General features: G+C 43.9%; 1 protein-coding gene across 1 annotated transcript in view; it reads left to right on the forward strand.

The window, feature by feature from the left end:
* The first annotated feature begins 2,949 nt into the window (after positions 1-2,949).
* LOC111860526 (protein strawberry notch homolog 2-like) overlaps positions 2,950-13,315 on the forward strand; it is a 43,127-nt gene continuing 32,761 nt past the window's right edge. Inside the window, exon 1 of the mRNA XM_023844301.2 lies at positions 2,950-3,121. The gene's annotated coding sequence lies outside the window, so the exon portion shown is untranslated. The remainder of the gene's footprint in view (positions 3,122-13,315) is intronic.

The following is a 13,315-nucleotide window of genomic DNA, read 5'->3' on the forward strand; positions in this document are numbered from 1 at the left end:
TGTGGGTTTTCACGTTTTTATCATGTGGTTATTAGCCTACTTTTGATGTGATGGGCAGCAGCCCCTTTCATGTGATTCACACGATTGACTTCTGATCTCTGTGACCCAGAGCCAGTAATTAGTTATAAAAAAACTGACCTATGGAAAGGTATCTTAAAAATTTTGACTTTTTAAATTCTTTCAAAATTAAAAACAAATTGTGGAGCACGGGTTTGAGGGTTGTTCTAGTCAGAGGTCGAAGATGAAGTAGAATTTAGACAAACGTGAACTTTTTAATGAACAGAAGCAGCAGTAGGGAATCGGCAACAGGAATCTTGGAAGCAAACTTCAAAAAAGATTAAAAGAAACTGGAAGACAACCAGACATGGGAAATACAGCTGTTTGCTAAAATCCCAGATCTCCATTTTGTACCAATAGGAATTTCAATAATTAAGAAAATGTAATTATACAAATTCAAATTTTACATATGTAATAGTGTCTTAAATATCAGGTAATCTATTTTTGTAATGAACAGTTAGCCAGTTAGGGTAACACATAGTGCTTGTTTTATTTACGCATGTCTGGGGAATTCCAAGCCATGTAAAGTGGAAGTGGAAGGTTTCCCTTATAATTTCAGCGAAAACTGTAAATGGTGGAATAAGGCATCTGTGGATTTTGAAGATACACTTTAACAGACAATTTCAAAACCTTTTCTTCCCTTAAGTAATGTTCGGTTTACACAGTCGGTCTCTACACAGCAGATCTTTGGTGAAACTTCCGTCATTGTGCTGAACTTCAGTCAACCCTGAACTCAAATGTTTATCAAAAGCTTACCGAAGCAGAAAAGGCAAGGTTTTAATTACAAGACATAGATTTTAGTTTAATCTAAGCAGAATATATCTTATCATTGGGTCTTTTTAATCACTCTGGTCATGGTTATTCCAGTGTTTCCTAATTTGTGTAATGGAGTCAGTTCCCTTGTTATGATAACCCATCCTGCATAACTATCTGTGCTAGTTACATAGTGCTTGTCGTCTTTGAGAAAACAGATACTGTGTAGACCAGTGCGTGGTGAACCAGACCCTTGCAGTTTTGTTGTGAGCTGTGGTAAGCTGAGTATCTATAGCCCCACGTTTCAGGACAACGTCGACCACCTCTAGGGCTAAGAAAATTGTTTTATTATTACTGTATTTTATCTTACAAAATATTCCTGACATTGGAATGTATTGTTTGGTGCATAAGCACTGTCATACCAGGAAAGACTACTTTACTGGAAACAGCTGGCCTTCATCCAAGATCAGATGAGTACACAGGCAGTGAAATACAAGGCGCCACCTATGAGCATTTCTGCTCTGGTTCCTTGCCTGACTTTTCTTAAGCTCTGCTTCAACCATACTCTCAAACACTGTAACTTCAAAGTATTGTCAACTGAGCAAGAAGTAGGATAATTATGGCATTACCTTTAGCCCAAAAATACGAGTAGGCCTACATCATACGAGCCGGAGGCAGTTATTTTTAAAGGGCATTTACCACCAATTTTTTTTGTGTTTACTTTCTTGTCTATCTATAAACCCAATTAATGAGCAAAACCTCTCAAACTAAAATAACAGACTTTACTAATCATACACCGGGCAAACCTATAACACACATGATTAATTACTGAGAGAACGGAACTGATGAAGTTATGAGGAAGTATGACTAAAATTAAAATCCAAATGGTAAGTCGTCGATCTATGGACAGAATGTAAAGGATCATTTGTATTATAAAATAGTGTTTTGAAGTAGCTAGGTTGTAAGATTTTAATATTCTAAATTTTTAACTTGTTCATTTGGTATTAAACTGAATGGCTGGGAAAATCTCTGACGTATCTCTGCACGAAGTAAAAATATGACCATATGACTCAGATTGCCTACCAAAAGATACTCATCTTAATTGTGGTTGCTCCGCTTCTTTTATCACGTAGGTAACAGCTTGCAAAGCTAAAGCAAATGTCTTTTCATCATTTTCATTGTCGTTTTCACTTTTGAGAGTTTTTTTTTTTTTTTTTTTACAGAAAAGCCACGGCATATAGTAGGTTTCAAAGATACATCATTCATGTAATAATCATTTGTAATTGTGAAATAGTAGTCGTTCATACAAGGGTAACTTTTTCAACCGCACCCAAAAATACGCTTGTAAAGCGGCAAAACGTAAAACTCTGCGGCAAAGCGTAAACTCTGAAGAATCTATTGAATGACGTTTTAATCTTAACCTCGGTTAGCCGTCCTAGCTATTACGTCAAACCGCTATAGAACTTAGTACAGCCTCTTTACATTATTATTATTCAATTTAAAAAAAAAGGATACGGTGAACTTATTCTGTGATTTATAGGCCTAGAGAATTACTTAATTTACAGAGATTTACTTAATACTATTTTTGTATACAGTAAGGCGCTGCAGTCCAGCCTAAGGGTACAATGCCGTCTTTGGAACTTGGTTCCATGGTCTCCAGCTCCATGTTTTAGCAAGTTTTTGTACACACAATGCCTACACATCATTCTATCATTTCAACTGAACGAAAACAAAAATATATACTACAAATAAACATGTCATTTGAGCGCAGGCTTCTTTGGACGACAGCATGGACAGATCTGTCACTGTTAACCGAAAACCTTAATTTAGGCAGTAGGCTACATCTTCCCCATTAAGTCCACTGCACCAAGGCTGTAACAATGGAGTCAACATTGGGGGGGGGGGGGGCAGGGCGTAATTATAAAATATATTGGGGGAACATTGTGAGCACATTTGAATACTGGGGGGGGAGTGTCTCCCCAGTATATATTATAATTGTGTAGGCCCTTCGCAGAATCCGTGAGCCCTCGCACGGCCATGATGGTGCCGCAGGTGCCCGACCCCCCTCTGGCGGCCATCATGGTGTAGGACACGCGCGACCCCCTTCCGCCCTCCCCGGCCGGAGGCCAGAGCGCCGGCGGAAGTGTCGCCTCACTCATTCAAGATGGCGGCGCTTATCCGGAAGTAAGAAAACGGCTCAGGGCTAGAATTCCTGGTAAAACCGCCACTTTCCGTCGAATAATAAGAAGGAGCAGTGGCGGAACCCGTCCTTCGAAGGCGGCCCAGTCGGATAACCCGTGCGCCGGTCGAGGTGGGTACTTTGCAAGCCTTTCCTCTTAGCCCGACGCGGCTCGTCAGGTCGCTAGCAAACAGCTAGCCCGCTAGCTGCCCGTGTCGGACAGCCGAGTTCGGCGAGTTACCCCGCGCGGTACCGCTGTTTTTCTGTAAATATAGCCATTTGTACAAGCTGTTCAGTTTTATTCTAATTTCTTGGTGGTTATGTGAAGTAGCGGCGGTCGACGCTGCTCAGGTAGTTCGGGGTCTAACTTTTTCTTTGACGTGGTCGCGTCTCACCTGCGAGGCGGCGGCGGCGTTGTCGGCGGTAACGTGGCGCTCACGGAATCACGCCACATTTGTCCTGTAGTTGTGGGTAAAAGTTACCCCCCAAGCCGCCCTTATGCCGAGACGCCGGTGGTGTTGAGTGACAGGGAGCAGTGTGACAGTCCGGCGCATATCGACCTCCCCGGCAGCCAGTCGATGTTGGGATAAGCGCGGAGGGTGAACGATTAATGACATTTTATCGTTGAGGGTAATCACTTTATTTCCTTGTCTACTGTACCCGTGTTTCTTAAGTACCAGATCATTTATAATAATAATAATAGTTACTATTATTATTAGTGGTGGTGGTGTTGCTGCCGAACCATACTTTATTTTTTTTTGTCCAGTCAGTAAAAGGCATAATCGACCAATCCATCATTCTTGCCGGTGTTTTCCGCTTGATTTCCTAGTAAATACCCATCCATACACAATTGATAAATGTCGCTTTGCATTTCCTAAAATCCAGGCAAATCGTGGTGATGGTCGTGATCTGTGCAAAATTAGTGTTGTTTTGAGAGATATCGTTATAACTGATATTTTTCCGATTCATTCTGCATATCATACATAACTAATATTATTTGTGTTTTTTTTTTATTGCGTGTTTGCTTCTAGGTTTCCACCACATGTTAAGTAAACGAGGCATTAATGTGATTTGATACGTAAAGGGGTTTTACACCCGCAAAAGGTCAATATTTTTTTTTATGCGCGAGGAGACCGTAAGCTGATTTAGTTTATATTATCTGCAGGATATTTTAATGGATGAAATCTGTAAAGTAGCCCAAATTGGGAAGGATTCATTACGAAACTGCAGTTTACTCGGTATATGCTCAGTGTTAATGTATTTAAATACATTTTATCAAAAGTACAGTCATCTTTACAGTTCTGCTAGATGAAAGTCAATATTATGATGGAAAATTGCTTCTGAACAATAAGCTGGAACAATTATCAGAAGTAATTTTCAGCTTGAACGTCAAGGTTTTGGTTATCTTCTACAAGCAAACTATAACCGACTGAGAAGATGCAAATGTATGATAGACTGTAGAAAAAGCTTCAGGCTTCTTTCTCATGAAGATGAAGATTTTCTAGCTAAAGAAAAAATGTGAAATATCCTCCATATGCTGTCCTTTTTTTTTTCTTTCTAAAATGTAAGTGACCTTGGCGTACGCCTTTGTGTCTTGCTGTGTTTCGCTTTCCGTGTTTTCCTGCTCCTTTTGTCGGATAGGCGGATCCCCACATGGTCATTCTTCTAACATTGAACTTCCATTCAAGTTATGTTTCCGGTTGTAAGCATACAAGACGGACTGGGATGTGCCTCTGGTCACACCTGCGTGAGATACCCAGATCGACTGTCAGTGAAAAGCTCTGTGGAGGCCCAGCGACTATGTCACGCAGTGCTGGGCTTGCCTGTACTTGCGGGTGTGGGTGTAGTGTGGAAGCTGTGTGTGTGCTTTTCCCCCGCTTGCTTTCTTTGGTCACAGCTTACTTTGTGCTGCTGCCTTGGGCTTCAGCTCAGCTGCGGTGATCCAAGTTTCAGACTTGTTGGGGTTCGTGATGACATGGGGGGGGGGCTTGTTTTGCTTATGACTTGTGCTTGCCCGTGGTGGCATGATGTTTTATTTTCACCTCAGCCCAAGCCACTGTTTTCTGTTGGGGGGGGGGGGGGGGGGTTCTGTTTTGAATTACATTAAATGAAGTGCCATGTCATTAAAAAATCTTTTCCCTACTGCTTATTTAAACATCCCCCTCCATACCCCCCCCAAGCGGGCAAGCAGGAGAGGAGGGTAGGAAAGAAGCTCGGGACAAGTTGTTATGACCTGTTTTTTCAGTTCAGTCATTTCCTCCACCATTGGATTCCATTTGTTATTTGTGCAGTGAACGGACCCAGTATGTCAGGTCCTGTGCACTGCAAAGCAGCATCAGCTTCATGCCTGAGGGGCAGCCTTGTTCTGGGTGTTTGCTGTTCAAACTGGAAATTGTTCAGCTACGGTTTAAACTGATAGGCTTGTCAGTTAAGGTGACCTCGCCATGTAAATTGACAGGATAATATTAATAACCTTACTGGCCTCAGGGGAGGCTGCCTGAGCATTTCTGTGAAAGATGTCTTGTGAACGACGTCATCACAGAAGTCGAAGTAAACCGAAAGCGAAGCTCTGTCCATGGCCACGCTCACTTAATTTGTTGAGAGATGCATTACAGTCTTAAAAGTCAGTCAGTGGCATGACGAATGGGCAGAAAGGGGTCTTCGTTTCATTGAAATCATGCTTCGCCGCTCTCTCTCTCTCTATTTTTTCCTGCCTCCTCACATGGGCACCTTCTCGCCGGCCGGGCCGGTGCGTAAATGAGCACGCAGCCGGCATTGCCTGGGCCGGGCCGGTGCGTAAATGAGCACGCAGCCGGAATTGCCTGGGCCGGGCCGGTGCGTAAATGAGCACGCAGCCGGCATTGCCTGAGGCCGGGCCGGTGCGTAAATGAGCACGCAGCCGGCATTGCCTGAGGCTGGTGACGAGCCCGTCTGCCTTTTGATTTCACCGTCCCATCTGTGCCGCGTCCTTTTCTCTTGATACTCTCTCCACCTCAAGCGGCCGGGTGATAAATTTCATTTATGGCTTCTAGGCTGATTGGACAAAGAGAGAAAAATTCCTAAAATGGAGCATGGGGGGTTGTGGGGGGGGGGGATTGGGGGGTCAGGATTGGGTTATGGTCTCAACTACATTTCTGCCTTCCTGGAATCCCCTTGTTCATTAGGTAATGGTTCATGTATTAAACATAAACTGACCCCCCCCCCCCCAAAAAAAAAAGAAAGAAAGATGGCTCCGTAGAAAAAAGGGTTACTGTTGCTATTTTTAATAAGACAGTGATTTCTTTGTTCAGTGCATAAAATGTATTTTTTCTTTGTTCTGAGAAAATGAATGTTAACAAAAGGTCTGTGTACAATAATTTTTAAAAATCTGAAAGTCTGTAGTAAACCTTTGGATCAGATTCCAGGTTTAAATTCCCATACCTTTTGCAGACATTAGTTTTGGTGTATGCTGAGAGCATTACGTAAATAATTCAGATAGATTCAGATAGTTCAGATTAGATGTGGGGTGCGAATGCACACACGATGGTCGCATGCTAATTGCTTTCAAATGAGGCTTTTGACGCCTGGATTTGTGGTTTCGGGTGTAATACCAGATGTGCTGCATAGTAGAGGACCGATGTGTTTCTGTGTGTAAGGAGACAGGAAAGTCACTCTTCTTTTTGTCAAACGTTAATTGAGAGCAGTAACGACGTGGGGCGGGAAGAGAGGTGGTTGCTGGGAAGTCAGCTTTGGTTCTTAAAAATGGCCCTTGTCAGTTTTCCCCCGGTTTGGAAGGACACCCAGCTGAGATGACACATTAGCCTGACTCAGAACATCACGTCCTGAACTGCGTTTGTACTGATACCAGGACTTTGTTTTTCCTCCATGTCAACTCCTGCGCTGATTATTCTGCATTTATTCATTTTAAAACCTTGTTGCAGATTTACATATCGATGTCAGTAGTGTCTGTTGTATTTTTCTTTCTTTTCTTTTTTTTAATATTGTCAGCTGTTTTGTGAACGTCGCAAGACCGACTTTAAATATATTTTCTCTCAGTTAGGGAATACTGCCAGTGCTGAGAGGTGTTCACGTCACTGTCATGTCATTCTCTCATTTCATTCACTGCCAGACCTGTAGATGCACCAGTGGTGAATAAGTGTGCTAAATTTGACTAGTCTGATTGGAACTTCCGAACATGGGCTCTCATGTCCTGACTCGGAATCCTAATTCTATCTGTTTCTGTCTCGATGTGTTTACATTTTACTTTGGGACTATGTCCCTTTTTTCCCCTTTCTATTTTAAAATTTTTGGTTAATGTAGGACAGTATTTCCTTTTTGTGTTTGGTGTTGCAGTTGTTTTTTCTTGTTTGAGTGCATGCTGTGAGGCAGCAAGAGCTCAGGAAACCTCAACATTTATGCGCTTCTCCTGTTTATGATACTTAGCTATAAGCAATGTGCACAAGGGTTTCACCATGACTTACTTTCCAAGATTTTATGGGTGCTTCCTTTTAGCCCCTGCTTTTCAGTGGTATCTTGCTGCACGGCTTTCAGTGTTTGATCAAAAATGTTCTGGAAATTTTCACATGGGGACCGAGATGTTCGCAAAAATTTTATTTCGAAGTCGTCATTAAAACTGCAAACGCAATTAGAAACCATTATAAACCAAACAAGGCAATATGTCTGACGTGTCCAAATAACAAAACCTGAGAGAAGCTTATTTGTAAACCGTAAAATAAAAAATCAAAAGTCTGCATCATGACAACCATAAAGAACTAAATCCTTTGTTCTTTTGTGTATCTGTAGCAATAAACACTCTATAGCCTTAGTCATTTTTTTAGCCGGTCTGAATTGGGCTTCAGCTCAGCTGCGGTGATCCAAAAGCAAAGCAGCTAGAATGCTATGGGGAGAGTAACTTGCAGAGGTGGTTTCTTATTACAGTCTTGGTCTTATCAACTGCGCTCCCCCTGGTGTCGGTGCAATCTATCAGGAAACCGAAATGTTCTTTAACTACTGATTTACGTGACGTGGGAGGGTCTTTGAACACTCCGACACTAGTCGTAACCAACCCACAGCCACAATCACAAGTAGATCTACTTGTGCATTTAGGTTTCGCCAATGTCAAGAAGGGTATTCATTCGTTTCGTTATTCGTTCTGAACCGAAAATGATGTAATTGAATGGCACACAATGAATGCTGTTACTGCCCTATTTTAACATGTCAAATTTTTAAAATTTGATTTCTTAATGCAGCCTACAGCAGATTGTGCAGTGAGAGAGAGAGCATGTGTGCCTTGGGTATGTATAAACAGACATACTGAAACAGTTCTTCTTTTGGTGGTCTACGGGAACTCTTAGTGCTCTTTGAAGCTCTCATCAGTCACAACCAGTTTAATGTCAGGGGTCAGATGCGGATGACTGAGAGGAGCTGGGAAACCAGATGACCCTAAGGCACACCTGTCTCTGCTGGCCTCGGGCTCTCAGCGTCCGCCTGCGTGAGAGATGTCCCTTTGCATTAGAAATATTGCACCCTTTTCCTCTGTGTCAGTTCGGGACCTGCAGAATGGTGGTAAACACCTCCCCGAGCGTCGGGCTGGTTTCTGGCAGACATTTTCCCACTCACCCTTTTCCCATTGCTTAGTGGTTAGTCCGCCCCACTCCCCATCAGCCGGCACGGCAACTCCTCTGTCCGTGTGACATCCAAGACCGGCTCGAAATGTCACCGGCAAAACAGGTCATCGTGAAAGTGAAGCAGCACCACACCAGTCTCCTCCTTAATCCGTCTGGTGGCAGGTGTATGGCAGGCAGTGTGCTCTGATGTAACTTTAATCTTAACGCTTCCCTCTATTTGCAACATTCAGCTGATCTCAGGTGTTGCCCAATACTGAAGTTGCGTCCGTATTCTGAAAAGCTGGGTGGATTTTCTCCATCATTGATGAAGTATCCCTTCCTCACATGTGGCTTTATGTCCAGCAGCCTTCCTACCAGTGTTCCTTCCCCAGCCCGTACGTGTGGCCCTCCAGTAAGATGTCGGCAGGAAGAATGAAAGACAAATCATTCTTTGTTATACGTGCAGGTTTTTTCTGCCCTGTTAAAATGTATTCCTGTAGAAAGTATTCCTTTTTTTTAATTAAAAAAAAAAACATGCCAGATGAATCGTTTATGTAAAAACATTAAAATGTGAGTTTTGCATGCCGTGTGTCCGCAACCGTCTCTAGGAGTTTGGCTGTTTCAGGTGCCCGGGGTATGTTGCCTTGAGACGTGACAGCTGATTTTGTGGAATCGCTTTTCCCCAGCGCTTCCATGCTGGGCTAATGCTGGAACTGTGTCATAAGTCAGTGCGACTAGTCCATCTGTGTCCAGATTCTGAAATTTCCCTGGAATTTCAGACATTGTTTATCCTTCTGCCCTTAGTCAGCAGAACGGCATCAGTGCTGAACGTTGGCAGTTAATGCCTTCGGAGTAAATGCTGTCTTCACCTGCTTCTGCCACGCCGGTTCGAGCAGGCGAATTCCCTTTGAGGCTGGCAGGATGCTGATGTATAATTTACATGGTGGGGGGAAAGGGCTCCCAATTGAGAATATAGTGAGGCTGCTTCCTGTATCTTGCCTGTCAGTTTGGAGAAGTCTTCAGTGCAGATCCGGTAAGATAAAGGCCAGTGACTGCTCTAAGGGAAAGTGCAATCCGGCAGCTTTTTATCTGCTAGCTGGGAGCCCCTCTTTACTTCTGTGTCAAATATGGCAAGGTAATGTGGTGGATGGAATGGAAATCATTGAAGGAGCAGCTTGGTAAAAGTCTGGGGCTGTGGCTCAGTTTTTCCCTTTTTTTAAATGCCCCTTATGATGGTATTGTACCCTTGCAAGTTTCTGCTTAAATTCAACTCCATACTCCTGCTTATGTACGTTAATCGTTTTTAAGTGTTTGCTGCCTCCGGCCCCCAGTTCCCCCCTCAATGGATTCTGTTTGCAGAACCGCTGGCTGTTCCTCCATTAAAACACCCGAAGATTAATGTGATACATCTGTGTTTTGCCAGCGAGCTAGCTTTATTCTTTAATTTATCTCTGATGGGTCATCATAATAATCAGGTTTGAGAGCATTAAGTGTTATTAAAGGTGTGCCTTGATCTTGGCAATCTGTTGTGCGTGTGTTTGACTGGTTCGTAAGTGGCAGACCATTGACAGTGCCAGGTTTGGCCCTCTGGAACTGTTGTCTTCATGTACAGGCCTTTTCCACTACCCATCATTTTGTTATCAAGGCTGCCGTTGGGTAAGTCACCATTAGAAACAGCATTGCTTGTGTTACTCCTTGCCAGCCAAAGTCCTGCATGTCCAAAGGGAAATCCTTCCGGTGAATGTGTGAGAGAATTAGTCTTGTTTTCTGAAATATCATCCTTCAATGTCTCTGGGAGACATTAACGTTCTGACTTGTGATGGAAGCTAGGACTAGAATTGAATTCCACCTCTGCCCTCTGTGTAAACACTCGTCTTAATTTACCGCGATGTTTACTTTAAGCCCATTCTGCCTCTTTCTTATGATTAATTCTTGGCCTGCCTGGTTGTTGGTGTCTCATAGCTTGGGAAACACATGACAATTTTCAGCCCATGTTTCACTGTGTAGACAGGAAAAGGGAAATAATTTCTGTCTAACCAGGCATGTGGAATAATGCGAAGCAAAAACTTTCTAGTCTGCTCTAAAAGGAACCCCCCCCCTCTGGCCTCTTCCTTATGGCCCCGTGTCTTAATGTTGCAGATTAGAGCCACCCCGGTCCCGGAGGTGACTCCCATCTGTGTCACTTGGCAGGCATGACATGACCTCTGAATCAGGGTGCGCTACCAGTTTTGTTTTGTTTATTTTTTTGGCAAAAGTACGCCCTGCAGCATCTGTGTGGTAGCAGCTCATTGGATATTTTACATTACACAAGTGAAACTAGTATAAAAATCCAGTCAGTGTTATCTTACTGGGTAATCAGAGCACAGCAGTGTGTTGTGTGTCTTTCAAATGCCTTCTTTTGTCCTGCATGTGGCGGTGGATGGCTGAATACGTGATGGGGGGTGGGTGGGAGTGTCACTGATCATACAGTCAGATATTTGGGCACCACGAGCTGATCATCTCTCCTGACGCTCACCTGCAATCAGGAATAAGGCGTAAGACGCTTAAAGTCTCAGCAAACCGTCTGTCAGCTTTGTTTGCACATCCTCAACACAGGAGCCTAATTAGAGTGATTAGCAAAGTCTAACCATGGAAACAGTGAAAGTACGAAAATCAAACCAAACGTTTGCACTCTTAAACCTACGGGTGAACTGCTTTTAATGTATGAATGGGTATAGCTAGACATTACAGACACCAAGGACATAAAGGGAGACGGCTTCAGTTTTATATAGTTTTTTTAAACATATTCGGAGCGATATTCCCTTGGAAATACTCTACTGGATGTTGTTTTCAACATTTTTTTTTACCCCACTGTTTACCAGCAATGGTAATACAGCTTTACAGGAAGAAGACATTCCAGAGCCCAATAATGTCCATTATTGATCGTCTGCCTGCAGAAGGACACTCTGTTGTTCTGTTGCGCACACCACTGCCTGGGGGGTGCTGTCGAACGCGCAGAGGCAGGCGGGGGGGCTAGGCAGAAGATGGGTGGGGGCAGCAGGCTGCTGTTGTAGCCTGGGGTCACTCCGTGTCTGGGTCTTGTCGTACAGGGAACTGCTTGCTGCTTCTGTCAAGGCGATCTGATCTCCAGCCGCACTTTTGCTCCCTCCCAGCTCCCGGTGGACTGTCAGGGGGTCCCTGAGGACTGGGTTGGGAAACACTGGTGTTGATTTACGCCCCGGGCGCGTAACGCTGAGAGGTTCATTACAGGCCGGCTTCCAGTCTTGCTGTTAAATGTGGCAACGGAGAGTGTGCAAGGAATGTGGGAGCCCCAAGGAGCGAGTACGTGGCCCTCGTAGCATGGGTGCGATCATCCCTAGATTAAACGCAGCGGCAGTGTCTGCGGCGTGATCCAGCTGGCGCGGTCGCTCACACTGTTTTTTCCCAGCCTCTCCATTTCCCAGAGTACCCTGCTCCCCACCCCCCCGTAAATCCGTCAGGAATAGCCGTGCCGAACACAGAAGCTGCCAAGCCGGTGTTAACAGGGCCATCTGTGTTGACACAGACTGCTGTTATTGTCAGGTATCTTCTAAATGTCCCACTAATGTTTACCTCAATGTTGTGAGCTTTTATTTTCATTTTACCCTGTATGACTCTAACAAGGAATGGAGACCCATGATGTTTTAAGGTGTTAAAAAAAATAGTTTTCTCAGTAATACAGCGGAATTCACACGTTGCTGTTTTCTGTTATAAGAAAGACGAAGGTACGTCTCTGTGCTGATGTGAATGAAATGTTTCTCGCATCGATGTCATCTCGTGGTGTTTGCTAATTTCCTCTCTCCCTCCTCAAATCGCACAGTGCTTATTTGGCCTGATGTTCAAGTCTCCTACGCTGTCCAGTTTCACTATGAGAATTTGTTTACTATGGATGCCATTCTGATTCCCGAGAAATCAGGGAGCAGTGACCTCAGCATGTCTTTAAGATCGATTAAGAAAGATAAAGATAGTTTGTGGAGTGCAGTGGCACATCTTTTCTTCGTGCATCTTATATTAACTGGAATGTGACAAGCTCTATGTTCTTCTAAAAACCACAGCTCTGTGTGTGACGACTGCTGGATTCCTATGAAGTCATCTGATGCAAAATGCTTTTGTGTTTGTGTGGAAATTTTATGGCCCGTGCTGCCGCTCATTGGGCTGCACTGTTGCATAACACCTGCTGTGCTGGAGTCCCACCCCCTCTCCATGTGTGTTGCATGGGGATCCTCTCGGTTTCCTCATGCAGTCCAAAGACATGTTGTTAGGGAAATGGCATCCTTAAAACGCCCAGAATGTGTGTGTGTGCCCTGCGGCAGACTGGCATCTTATCCTTTTGCCTGTGCTTTTTGGGATCAGTTCGAGGCTTTTCGTGACGGCGTACTAGATAACCAAGTGGAAGAGAGATGAATAGTGGAATTTCTTATCTTTTTTTCTGTTTTTTTTCCTTTTCTTTTTAGAGCTATGATGCTTGAATGCACACACAGTTCTGGGGGGTAGCAAGGGATGGCCGCGGCCACGCTAGACTGAAACCTGGTCCCACATTGACCCCCCCCCCCCCATCATATTTGTATTTTGGTTAAATAAGACTTTGATAATAAAAAAACTCCTTTTATTACGTAACTGTTTCCCTCTGTCCCTGATCATATACTGATAAAGAATGAGCTCATAGTGTTGCTGAGCTAAATGTGCTCTCAGAACAGGAGTAATGCAGAAGTTTGGGAATGTT

Source organism: Paramormyrops kingsleyae, chromosome 15, assembly GCF_048594095.1.
Source record: "Paramormyrops kingsleyae isolate MSU_618 chromosome 15, PKINGS_0.4, whole genome shotgun sequence".
In the NCBI taxonomy this organism is placed as follows: Eukaryota; Metazoa; Chordata; class Actinopteri; order Osteoglossiformes; family Mormyridae; genus Paramormyrops; species Paramormyrops kingsleyae.